This window comes from Taurulus bubalis, assembly GCF_910589615.1.
Source record: "Taurulus bubalis genome assembly, chromosome: 13".
NCBI classification, from domain to species: Eukaryota; Metazoa; Chordata; class Actinopteri; order Perciformes; family Cottidae; genus Taurulus; species Taurulus bubalis.
In genome coordinates this window covers 26,082,817-26,094,742 of record NC_136601.1, presented here as the reverse complement: position 1 = coordinate 26,094,742, position 11,926 = coordinate 26,082,817, and positions in this window count along the sequence as shown.

The following is an 11,926-nucleotide window of genomic DNA, read 5'->3' as shown; positions in this document are numbered from 1 at the left end:
TAACTTTAGTCATGTTATAACTTTAGTCATGTTATAACTTTAGTCATGGTTATAACTTTAGTCATGTTATAACTTTAGTCGTGTTATAACTTTAGTCATGGTTATAATATTAGTCATGTGATAACTTTAGTCATGGTTATAACTTTAGTCATAGTTATAACTTTAGTCATGTTATAACTTTAGTCATGATTATAACTTTAGTCATGGTTATAACTTTAATCATGTTATAACTTTAGTCATGTTATAACTAATCATGTTATAACTTCAGTCATGTTATAACTTTAGTCATGGTTATAACTTTAGTCATGGTTATAACTTTAGTCATGTTATAACTTTAGTCATGGTTATAACTTTAGTCATGGTTATAACTTTAGTCATGTTGTAACTTTAGTCATGTGATAACTTTAGTCATGGTTATAACTTTAGTCATGGTTATAACTTTAGTCATGTTATAACTTTAGTCATGTTGTAACTTTAGTCATGGTTGCAACTTTAATCATGTTATAACTTTAGTCATGTGATAACTTTAGTCATGGTTATAACTTTAGTCATGGTTATAACTTTAGTCATGTTATAACTTTAGTCATGTTACAACTTTAATCATGGTTATAACTTTAGTCATGGTTGTAACTTTAGTCATGTTTTAACTTTAGTCATGGTTGTAACTTTAATCATGGTTGTAACTTTAGTCATGTTATAACTTTAGTCATGTTATAACTTTAGTCATGGTTATAACTTTAGTCATGTTATAACTTTAGTCATGTTATAACTTTAGTCATGGTTATAATATTAGTCATGTTATAACTTTAGTCATAGTTATAACTTTAGTCATGTTATAACTTTAGTCATGATTATAACTTTAGTCATGGTTATAACTTTAATCATGTTATAACTTTAGTCATGTTATAACTAATCATGTTATAACTTCAGTCATGTTATAACTTTAGTCATGGTTATAACTTTAGTCATGGTTATAACTTTAGTCATGGTATAACTTTAGTCATGGTTATAACTTTAGTCATGGTTATAACTTTAATCATGTTATAACTTTAGTCATGGTTCTAACTTTAGTCATGTTATAACTTTAGTCATGTTATAACTTTAGTCATGTTATAACTTTAGTCATGTTGTAACTTTAGTCATGTTATAACTTTAGTCATGTTGTAACTTTAGTCATGGTTATAACTTTAGTCATGTTAAAACTTTAGTCATGGTTGCAACTTTAATCATGTTATAACTTTAGTCATGTGATAACTTTAGTCATGGTTATAACTTTAGTCATGGTTATAACTTTAGTCATGTTATAACTTTAGTCATGTTGTAACTTTAGTCATGGTTGCAACTTTAATCATGTTATAACTTTAGTCATGTGATAACTTTAGTCATGGTTATAACTTTAGTCATGGTTATAACTTTAGTCATGTTATAACTTTAGTCATGTTACAACTTTAATCATGGTTATAACTTTAGTCATGGTTGTAACTTTAGTCATGTTTTAACTTTAGTCATGGTTGTAACTTTAATCATGGTTGTAACTTTAGTCATGTTATAACTTTAGTCATGTTGTAACTTTAGTCATGGTTCTAACTTTAGTCATGTTATAACTTTAGTCATGTTATAACTTTAGTCATGTTGTAACTTTAGTCATGGTTCTAACTGTAGTCATGTTATAACTTTAGTCATGTTATAACTTTAGTCATGTTATAACTTTAGTCATGGTTGTAACTTTAGTCATGTTATAACTTTAGTCATGTTATAACTTTAGTCATGGTTGTAACTTTAGTCATGTTTTAACTTTAGTCATGTTATAACTTTAGTCATGTTATAACTTTAGTCATGGTTGTAACTTTAGTCATGTTATAACTTTAGTCATGGTATAACTTTAGTCATGTTATAACTTTAGTCATGGTATAACTTTAGTCATGTTATAACTTTAGTGATGGTTGTAACTTTAATCATGGTTGTAACTTTAATCATGTTATAACTTTAGTCATGTTGCAACTTTAGTCATGTTATAACTTTAGACATGTTATAACTTTAGTCATGTTTTAACTTTAGTCATGTTTTAACTTTAGTCATGGTTGTAACTTTAGTCATGTTTTAACTTTAGTCATGGTTGTAACTTTAGTCATGTTATAACTTTAGTCATGTTATAACTTTAGTCATGGTTGTAACTTTAGTCATGGTTGTAACTTTAATCATGTTATAACTTTAGTCATGTTATAACTTTAGTCATGTTATAACTTTAGTCATGGTTGTAACTTTAATCATGTTATAACTTTAGTCATGTTATAACTTTAGTCATGTTTTAACTTTAGTCATGGCTGTAACTTTAGTCATGTTATAACTTTAGTCATGTTGTAACTTTAGTCATGTTATAACTTTAGTCATGTTGTAACTTTAGTCATGTTATAACTTTAGTCATGTTGTAACTTTAGTTATGTTTTAACTTTAGTCATGGTTGTAACTTTAGTCATGTTTTAACTTTAGTCATGGTTGTAACTTTAGTCATGTTATAACTTTAGTCATGTTATAACTTTAGTCATGGTTGTAACTTTAGTCATGGTTGTAACTTTAATCATGTTATAACTTTAGTCATGTTATAACTTTAGTCATGGTTATAATATTAGTCATGTTATAACTTTAGTCATAGTTATAACTTTAGTCATGTTATAACTTTAGTCATGATTATAACTTTAGTCATGGTTATAACTTTAATCATGTTATAACTTTAGTCATGTTATAACTAATCATGTTATAACTTCAGTCATGTTATAACTTTAGTCATGGTTATAACTTTAGTCATGGTTATAACTTTAGTCATGGTATAACTTTAGTCATGGTTATAACTTTAGTCATGGTTATAACTTTAATCATGTTATAACTTTAGTCATGGTTATAACTTTAGTCATTTTATAACTTTAGTCATGTTATAACTTTAGTGATGTTATAACTTTATTCATGTTATAACTTTAGTCATGTTGTAACTTTAGTCATGTTATAACTTTAGTCATGTTGTAACTTTAGTCATGGTTATAACTTTAGTCATGTTAAAACTTTAGTCATGGTTGCAACTTTAATCATGTTATAACTTTAGTCATGTGATAACTTTAGTCATGGTTATAACTTTAGTCATGGTTATAACTTTAGTCATGTTATAACTTTAGTCATGTTGTAACTTTAGTCATGGTTGCAACTTTAATCATGTTATAACTTTAGTCATGTGATAACTTTAGTCATGGTTATAACTTTAGTCATGGTTATAACTTTAGTCATGTTATAACTTTAGTCATGTTACAACTTTAATCATGGTTATAACTTTAGTCATGGTTGTAACTTTAGTCATGTTTTAACTTTAGTCATGGTTGTAACTTTAATCATGGTTGTAACTTTAGTCATGTTATAACTTTAGTCATGTTGTAACTTTAGTCATGGTTCTAACTTTAGTCATGTTATAACTTTAGTCATGTTATAACTTTAGTCATGTTATAACTTTAGTCATGTTGTAACTTTAGTCATGGTTCTAACTTTAGTCATGTTACAACTTTAGTCATGTTATAACTTTAGTCATGTTATAACTTTAGTCATGGTTGTAACTTTAGTCATGTTATAACTTTAGTCATGTTATAACTTTAGTCATGGTTGTAACTTTAGTCATGTTTTAACTTTAGTCATGTTATAACTTTAGTCATGTTATAACTTTAGTCATGGTTGTAACTTTAGTCATGTTATAACTTTAGTCATGGTATAACTTTAGTCATGTTATAACTTTAGTCATGGTATAACTTTAGTCATGTTATAACTTTAGTCATGGTTGTAACTTTAATCATGGTTGTAACTTTAATCATGTTATAACTTTAGTCATGTTGCAACTTTAGTCATGTTATAACTTTAGACATGTTATAACTTTAGTCATGTTTTAACTTTAGTCATGGTTGTAACTTTAGTCATGTTTTAACTTTAGTCATGGTTGTAACTTTAGTCATGTTATAACTTTAGTCATGGTTGTAACTTTAGTCATGGTTGTAACTTTAATCATGTTATAACTTTAGTCATGTTATAACTTTAGTCATGTTATAACTTTAGTCATGGTTGTAACTTTAATCATGTTATAACTTTAGTCATGTTATAACTTTAGTCATGTTTTAACTTTAGTCATGGTTGTAACTTTAGTCATGTTATAACTTTAGTCATGTTGTAACTTTAGTCATGTTATAACTTTAGTCATGTTGTAACTTTAGTCATGTTATAACTTTAGTCATGTTGTAACTTTAGTCATGGTATAACTTTAGTCATGTTATAACTTTAGTCATGGTTGTAACTTTAATCATGGTTGTAACTTTAATCATGTTATAACTTTAGTCATGTTGCAACTTTAGTCATGTTATAACTTTAGACATGTTATAACTTTAGTCATGTTGTAACTTTAGTCATGTTTTAACTTTAGTCATGGTTGTAACTTTAGTCATGTTTTAACTTTAGTCATGGTTGTAACTTTAGTCATGTTATAACTTTAGTCATGTTATAACTTTAGTCATGGTTGTAACTTTAGTCATGGTTGTAACTTTAATCATGTTATAACTTTAGTCATGTTATAACTTTAGTCATGGTTGTAACTTTAATCATGTTATAACTTTAGTCATGTTATAACTTTAGTCATGTTATAACTTAAGTCATGGTTGTAACTTTAATCATGTTATAACTTTAGTCATGTTATAACTTTAGTCATGTTTTAACTTTAGTCATGGTTGTAACTTTAGTCATGTTATAACTTTAGTCATGTTGTAACTTTAGTCATGTTATAACTTTAGTCATGTTGTAACTTTAGTCATGTTATAACTTTAGTCATGTTGTAACTTTAGTCATGTTATAACTTTAGTCATGGTTGAACTTTAGTCATGTTATAACTTTAGTCAGTAAACCTTGACACACGTGTTTACACATGGAATACATGTGTGTGTCTGCAGGAGCCTTTGAAGCGCTTGATCTGGATCTGTGCCCAGAGGTCACCCAGGGCGAGACACAGTGCATGAGTTTGTGTTCAGCTGATAGATTGTTGGTTTCCAGTTCACACTGGGAACACACTTTGTGGACCAATACAAACGCATTGTACAGTTGTTGTTGTTGTTGTTTTATTTCTTGAATCAAAGCTCACTCAAAGTCAACCTCCAGCTAAATATGATTTCTCCAGCCGACTCTCACTGCGGGCACTTTGTTCTGCTGCTGTGTAACCACAGCAACGCTCACATTGCTGTGTAATCATAGCAACGCTCACATTGCTGTGCAGGTGGATCATATAGCGTTTAACAGACTTTATGAGGACCAGTTGAGCAGGTTTCCTGTTCCCATAATGTATGTTTGTGTTTAGCAGGAGGGAAATGTTATGTATCACACATACATACTGTACCTTCTTAGCCTGTACATTCAGTACACACACACACACACACACACACACACACACACACACACACACACACACACACACACACACACACACACACACACACACACACACGCGCAGACCAGAAGAGCTGTTTAAGAATAACCAGATTAGAAACAGAGTCTGAGGTCTTTAGGTAATACAGGACAGGACAGGTCCGCCTCCATGTGAACCTTGGGGATGACGACAGTGACCTGGAATAACACTGATCCTAAATTATTACGCTTTACTGTTTTGTTTTGTTGTATACATTGAGTATTTTGCATTTCTGATATTTTGTATTTTTTCTGATACTTTACATTTTTTGTGTCTCATATGTAAGTTGCTTGCTACTGCAACAAACACATTTCCCCTTTGGGATAAATAAAGTATACATCTATCTATCTATCTATCTATCTATCTATCTATCTATCTATCTATCTATCTATCTATCTATCTATCTATCTATCTATCTATCTATCTATCTATCTATATAGCTGTCTGTCTGTGTGTTCGTCTGTGTGTGTGTGTGTTCGTCTGTGTGTGTGTTGTCTGTCTGTGTGTGTGTTCGTCTGTGTGTTGTCTGTCTGTGTGTGTGTTCGTCTGTGTGTGTTGTCTGTCTGTGTGTGTATGTTCGTCTGTGTGTGTGTGTTTGTCTGTCTGTGTGTGTGTTCGTCTGTGTGTGTTGTCTGTGTGTGTGTTCGTCTGTGTGTTGTCTGTCTGTGTGTGTGTTCGTCTGTGTGTGTTGTCTGTGTGTGTGTTCGTCTGTGTGTTGTCTGTCTGTGTGTGTGTTCGTCTGTGTGTGTATGTTCGTCTGTGTGTGTTGTCTGTCTGTGTGTGTATGTTCGTCTGTGTGTTTGTCTGTCTGTGTGTGTGTGTTCGTGTGTATGTGTGTTGTCTGTCTGTGTGTGTTGTCTGTCTGTGTTCGTCTGTGTGTATTGTCTGTCTGTGTGTGTTGTCTGTCTGTGTGTGTGTTGTCTGTCTGTGTGTGTTGTCTGTCTGTGTGTGTGTGTTCGTCATCTGTGTGTGTTGTCTGTCTGTCTGATGGATGGATAGATAGATAGACGTCCGTCCGTCCATCCATCCATCCATCCATCCATCTATCTATCTATCTATCTATCTATCTATCTATCTATCTATCTATCTATCTATCTATCTATCTATCTATCTATTTATCTATCTATCTATCAATCAATCTATCTATCTATCATCAAGACCAAGTCTCACTGACCGCCTTCACTCAACACCAAAGTTGAGCAAATGAAGCCAGTCATCCATTAGTGGAGGGACCAGACGGGCCTCTGACTATCATGCCCCTCTTAGTGTTGGTATCATGTGTATTCGTGGTTACACAATAGTAATGTGACATCTGTAAGGGTTTCATTTCAATCTTTTCTTCTCATTTCTAAAGGAGACATTTGTTTAAATACTCGTAACATAAAGGAGCCATGTCAACAGCCACTGTGGGCACACGTGACATACTGTTATGTAAACATGTGGGATCCAAGACCTCCAAGACGTCTTATCAGTCGGACGTATTCGCCACAAATCAGCTCTTCCACAGTCACTGAGACACTTCAAAGGAAAGTCAAATGCTTCAAAGGTTACTGACACATAACCGTGCCAACTTGTGAGCTGGAACAACCTGAACAAGACTACTCCCAGTATCTACAGGTCTCCATGACGGCACGCAGACGGAGGACATGACGACCTTGTTGCATCTATCTTCTGACTTCACACCAAATTTCCATGACTAAACATTTTCGGAAATCTACTGGTCAGAATGTGTATGACCCCTGCTAAACGCAGCGGTCATACACATTCTGACCAATGCTTTTCCATGACTTTAAACCAAATGTCCATGACAAACATTTAGTGAAATCTGGGTGTAAACAGTAAAAAGTGAGTAAATGTAGTATTTAAACTAACAATGAGAATACAAAGCATCCAGTAAACCTTAAATGACACAAATGAATGAGACAATAGTTTGATAAAAGAATAAACATTTATATAGATGCCTGTATGTATGCCTGCTTATATTTTGAGTCTTTCTTTAAAAAGCATATTAATTATTTCAAATTCAGCATAAATGAACGTCATGAACACATGAATATAACACATTTACATGACTTTTACTAAACTTTTGGGATTTTTTTTTTCAAGGACTTTTCCAGGCCTGGAAATAACCATTTTAAAACTCCATGACTGTTCCAGGTTTTCCCTGACCGTAAGAACCCTGACTATCAGAACAATACAGAGCGATTCCTGGATGTCGTTCTCTTCCTCACCTGCACCAGAGAGCAGCCACGTGAGAGACCGTTCTTTCTTTCTTTCTTTCTTTCTTTCTTCCTGTCTTTCTTTCCTGTCGACCCCGGGAACGCCGTTGTTACTGCTGCTGCTACGGCGAGGATGCACGGATATACCACCGGCAACCCAAAAAAAATGACCCAGCACAGGCTCCGTTACACGGCGATGTACAAACTCAGCTAATCTACCAATCAAAGGTCAGACTCGCTCCACGGAGGGCTCTGATTGGCCGGTTTCGTGGCAAGACGCTCGGGCCTGATTGACTCAACTTGAGGTAAACAATCAATAAACGTGCTGAAGATCAATGAGATAGTTTCACTAAAATAGCAAACTCAGAATGATTGGGTCCTCCAGCTCAGCTCAGCTCAGCTCAGCTGGAGGACCCAATCATTCTGAGTTTGCTATTTTAGTGAAACTATCTCTTTCTTTCTTTTGTAATAGAAGCAGAGCATATTTTACCCCACTGTGTTGATCTGTAGGTTGCATGAGACGTGGAGAACAACGGGACGTCCCGCACTAAGCGCCGAGTGAAAGCCAGCAGGTGAAGGCGGCGGCTTTGTCGGCTCACCTTTCCCCCAGTGACCTACGACCCAGGTGTGGGCCGCTCGGGTGATTAGGCCAGATAAAAGCCCATCGAAGGAAAAAGTGCGAGAGAAAGCGCTCCTTCGACTCCCACCGAGTTGCTTTCACAACGGGTCTGTGTTTAATGTCCCGAAAACATTGACAGATGAGATGAAAATAGTTTAGTGTGACTGGATCAGCTGAGTGAGAAACGCTACGCTGGATTATCAACCAGGTTAAAGGGGAAGCCAACCCAAGGGACTGATAGAGAGCATGGTGGTTACTGTCTTTATGTTATAAGACTAAATCTGTAGGCCCTGTATTGAAGATGAGCTCTGAGTCTCAATGCCTTTCATATTTCAGTTAACATCGTGCTATCATGCATTCGCATTGGGAGAGAAAATATATCTAAAATGATATAATAATAAAATCAAGTGATATTATTATTATATTATTATAAATTAATTGATAAACAGCACACCTCAGGCAGGGTAGGAGTTTGAAATCGTATCTTGATTGTTGAATAATTACATACTTGTATGCACTGTCTGCATACATTTTAAGCATATGTCAAGATTTGTTCAGGGCTTGGGCATCGCTGTATATCAATGTGTACACACACACACACACACACACAGTATATCAATGTGTACACACACACACTCACGCTGTGTATCAATATTTACAGACACACACACACACGCTGTATATCAATGTGTACACACACATGGCCAATAAAGCAGATTCTGATTCTGATATGGGTGCTGAATATGAGTGCTGAATATGAGTGCTGAATATGAGTGCTGAATATGAGTGCTGAATATGAGTGCTGAATATGAGTGCTGAATATGAGTGCTGAATGCCAATGAGGAACTTTTAACTCTTGATTTCAAACAACAAAGACAACTCAACAATGGTGAGTCACTAAATATACATTCACTGGAGTATTTTGAGGTGCAGAGAGGGAGTCCTGTTCACTTGACTCCCTCCATGCTACACATTCACCACCATTAAACAACTCATAACACACGTGTTATAGGAACACACGTGTTATAGGAACACACGTTATAGGAACACACGCGTTATAGGAACACACGCGTTATAGGAACACATGTTATAGAAACACACGTTATAGGAACACACGCGTTATAGGACCACACGTGTTATAGGAACACACGTTATAGGAACACACGTTATAGGAACACACGCGTTATAGGAACACACGCGTTATAGGAACACGTGTTATAGGAACACACGTGTTATAGGAACACACATGTTATAGGAACACACGCGTTATAAGAACACACGCGTTATAGGAACACACGCGTTATAAGAACACACGCGTTATAAGAACACACATGTTATAAGAACACACGCGTTATAAGAACACACATGTTATAAGAACACACGCGTTATAAGAACACACGCGTTATAGGAACACACGTGTTATAGGAACACACGTGTTATAGGAACACACGCGTTATAAGAACACACGCGTTATAAGAACACACGCGTTATAGGAACACACGCGTTATAGGAACACACGCGTTATAAGAACACACATGTTATAAGAACACACGCGTTATAAGAACACACGCGTTATAGGAACACACGCGTTATAAGAACACACATGTTATAAGAACACACATGTTATAAGAACACACATGTTATAAGAACACACGCGTTATAAGAACACACGCGTTATAGGAACACACGTGTTATAGGAACACACGTGTTATAGGAACACACGCGTTATAGGAACACACGCGTTAAAAGAACACACATGTTATAGGAACACACGCGTTATAGGAACACACGCGTTAAAAGAACACACATGTTATAGGAACACACGCGTTATAGGAACACACGCGTTATAAGAACACACGCGTTATAAGAACACACGTGTTATAAGAACACACGCGTTATAAGAACACACGCGTTATAAGAACACACGCGTTATAAGAACACACGTGTTATAAGAACACACGCGTTATAAGAACACACGTGTTACAAGAACACACGCGTTATAAGAACACACGCGTTATAAGAACACACAAAATGTAACCAGTCAAGTATTAAATCAAAGTTGTCCATAATATCGCCTGAAGGGTTTAAATGAAGGCCCTTGAACTGCTTCATGCTGGAGGATCTACCTGCTCATCCTGCAGAGAGAGAGAGAGAGAGAGGGAGAGAGAATAGGAGGAGAGAGAGAGAGAGAGGTAGTGAGGTAGAGAGGGGGTAAGGGGCAGAAGAGAGCAGAGCGAGAGAGAAAGAGAAAGGGAGAAGAAAGAAAAGAGAGAGAGGAGAAGAGAGTGAGGGAGACAGAAAGGGAGAAGAAAGAGAAGAGAGTGAGAGAGAGAAAATGGGTGGAGGATGAGGAGGGGATGCATACCAAGGAACCAATGAAAGAAGGGTGGGTGCATGGAATTCAGCCAATCAGAGACGAGTCACCTTTCACCTCAAACCCCGTGGAGTGTCATTGTACTGTCTCTGTCCACCTTACTCATGTCTATGCAAACAAAAAGCCCAACTCTTATTGTATATCTCTCTCTCTCTCACACTCACACACACACACACACACACACACACACACACACACACACACACACACACACACACACACACACACACACACAGTTTAATCAGATATCTCCCTCCCGTTGGACTTTCAACTGACGCTCCATCCTGGACATTGAACGCAACTTCTGGTCCTTCTCTTCCCGCTCCAGCGGAACCGTCACGGGACTCGACCTAAAATAAAGCTCCTCTGCGGAAGTTAAAGAGGATAACTCCTTACCTGACACGCTCTTCACCGAACAGTGGCTGTTCTTACTCTTCGGAACCGTTACCTTAACAACTTGAATGGCAAACTCCATTAAAGTTGTTGAGCCAACTCGTACAGAATCCTGTCTGGAGCCATTTTGACGTATAGCCGTAGAGCCGCGCGGGCAGCTTTAACCGTCTCCTAGTTACCACGACAAGCCGGCTCGCGAGGCAGCTGGTCTGGTAGCTAGGAGACGGTTAAAGCTGCTCGCGCGGGGGCTCCTCAACCGTCGCGCCGCGAGCCACTACGCTTGGTTTTACCGCGCAGACTCCGCGGTGGACCGTTGCTGTAGTGAATGGAAACACTGGTTCTTCGTGTCAAGGGTATTCTTGTTTTCCCCAAACACCGACAGATATATTTGAATAGTTCGCCCTCTCTTTCAGCAGCTTTGTAAAGCACGAGCTATAACAAACACACACGCTTCGTGTTGCGGTTCCAGAGTAACACACCAGCAATAACGGGTTTGTTTGACGGACTTCCCACCTGTTAGCGCACAGCTCCCCGGCTTCTTGTCGGTCCTGACCACGCGCTGCCAAGTGTCAGAAAGAACACACGCGCGGACACATACACATACATACACATACATACATACACGCGCACGCACGCACGCACACACACACATAAGCACGCACGCACACACACACAACTTCCGGATAAAAGTTTCAAACTAAAATCCGCTCACTTTACCAGGGTTCATACGCATTCTGACCAGTGGGTTCATGACTTTTTCATGACTTTAAACCAAATGTCATGACAAACATTTAGTGAAGTCTGGGTGTAAACAGTAAAAAGTGAGTAAATGTAGTATTTAAACT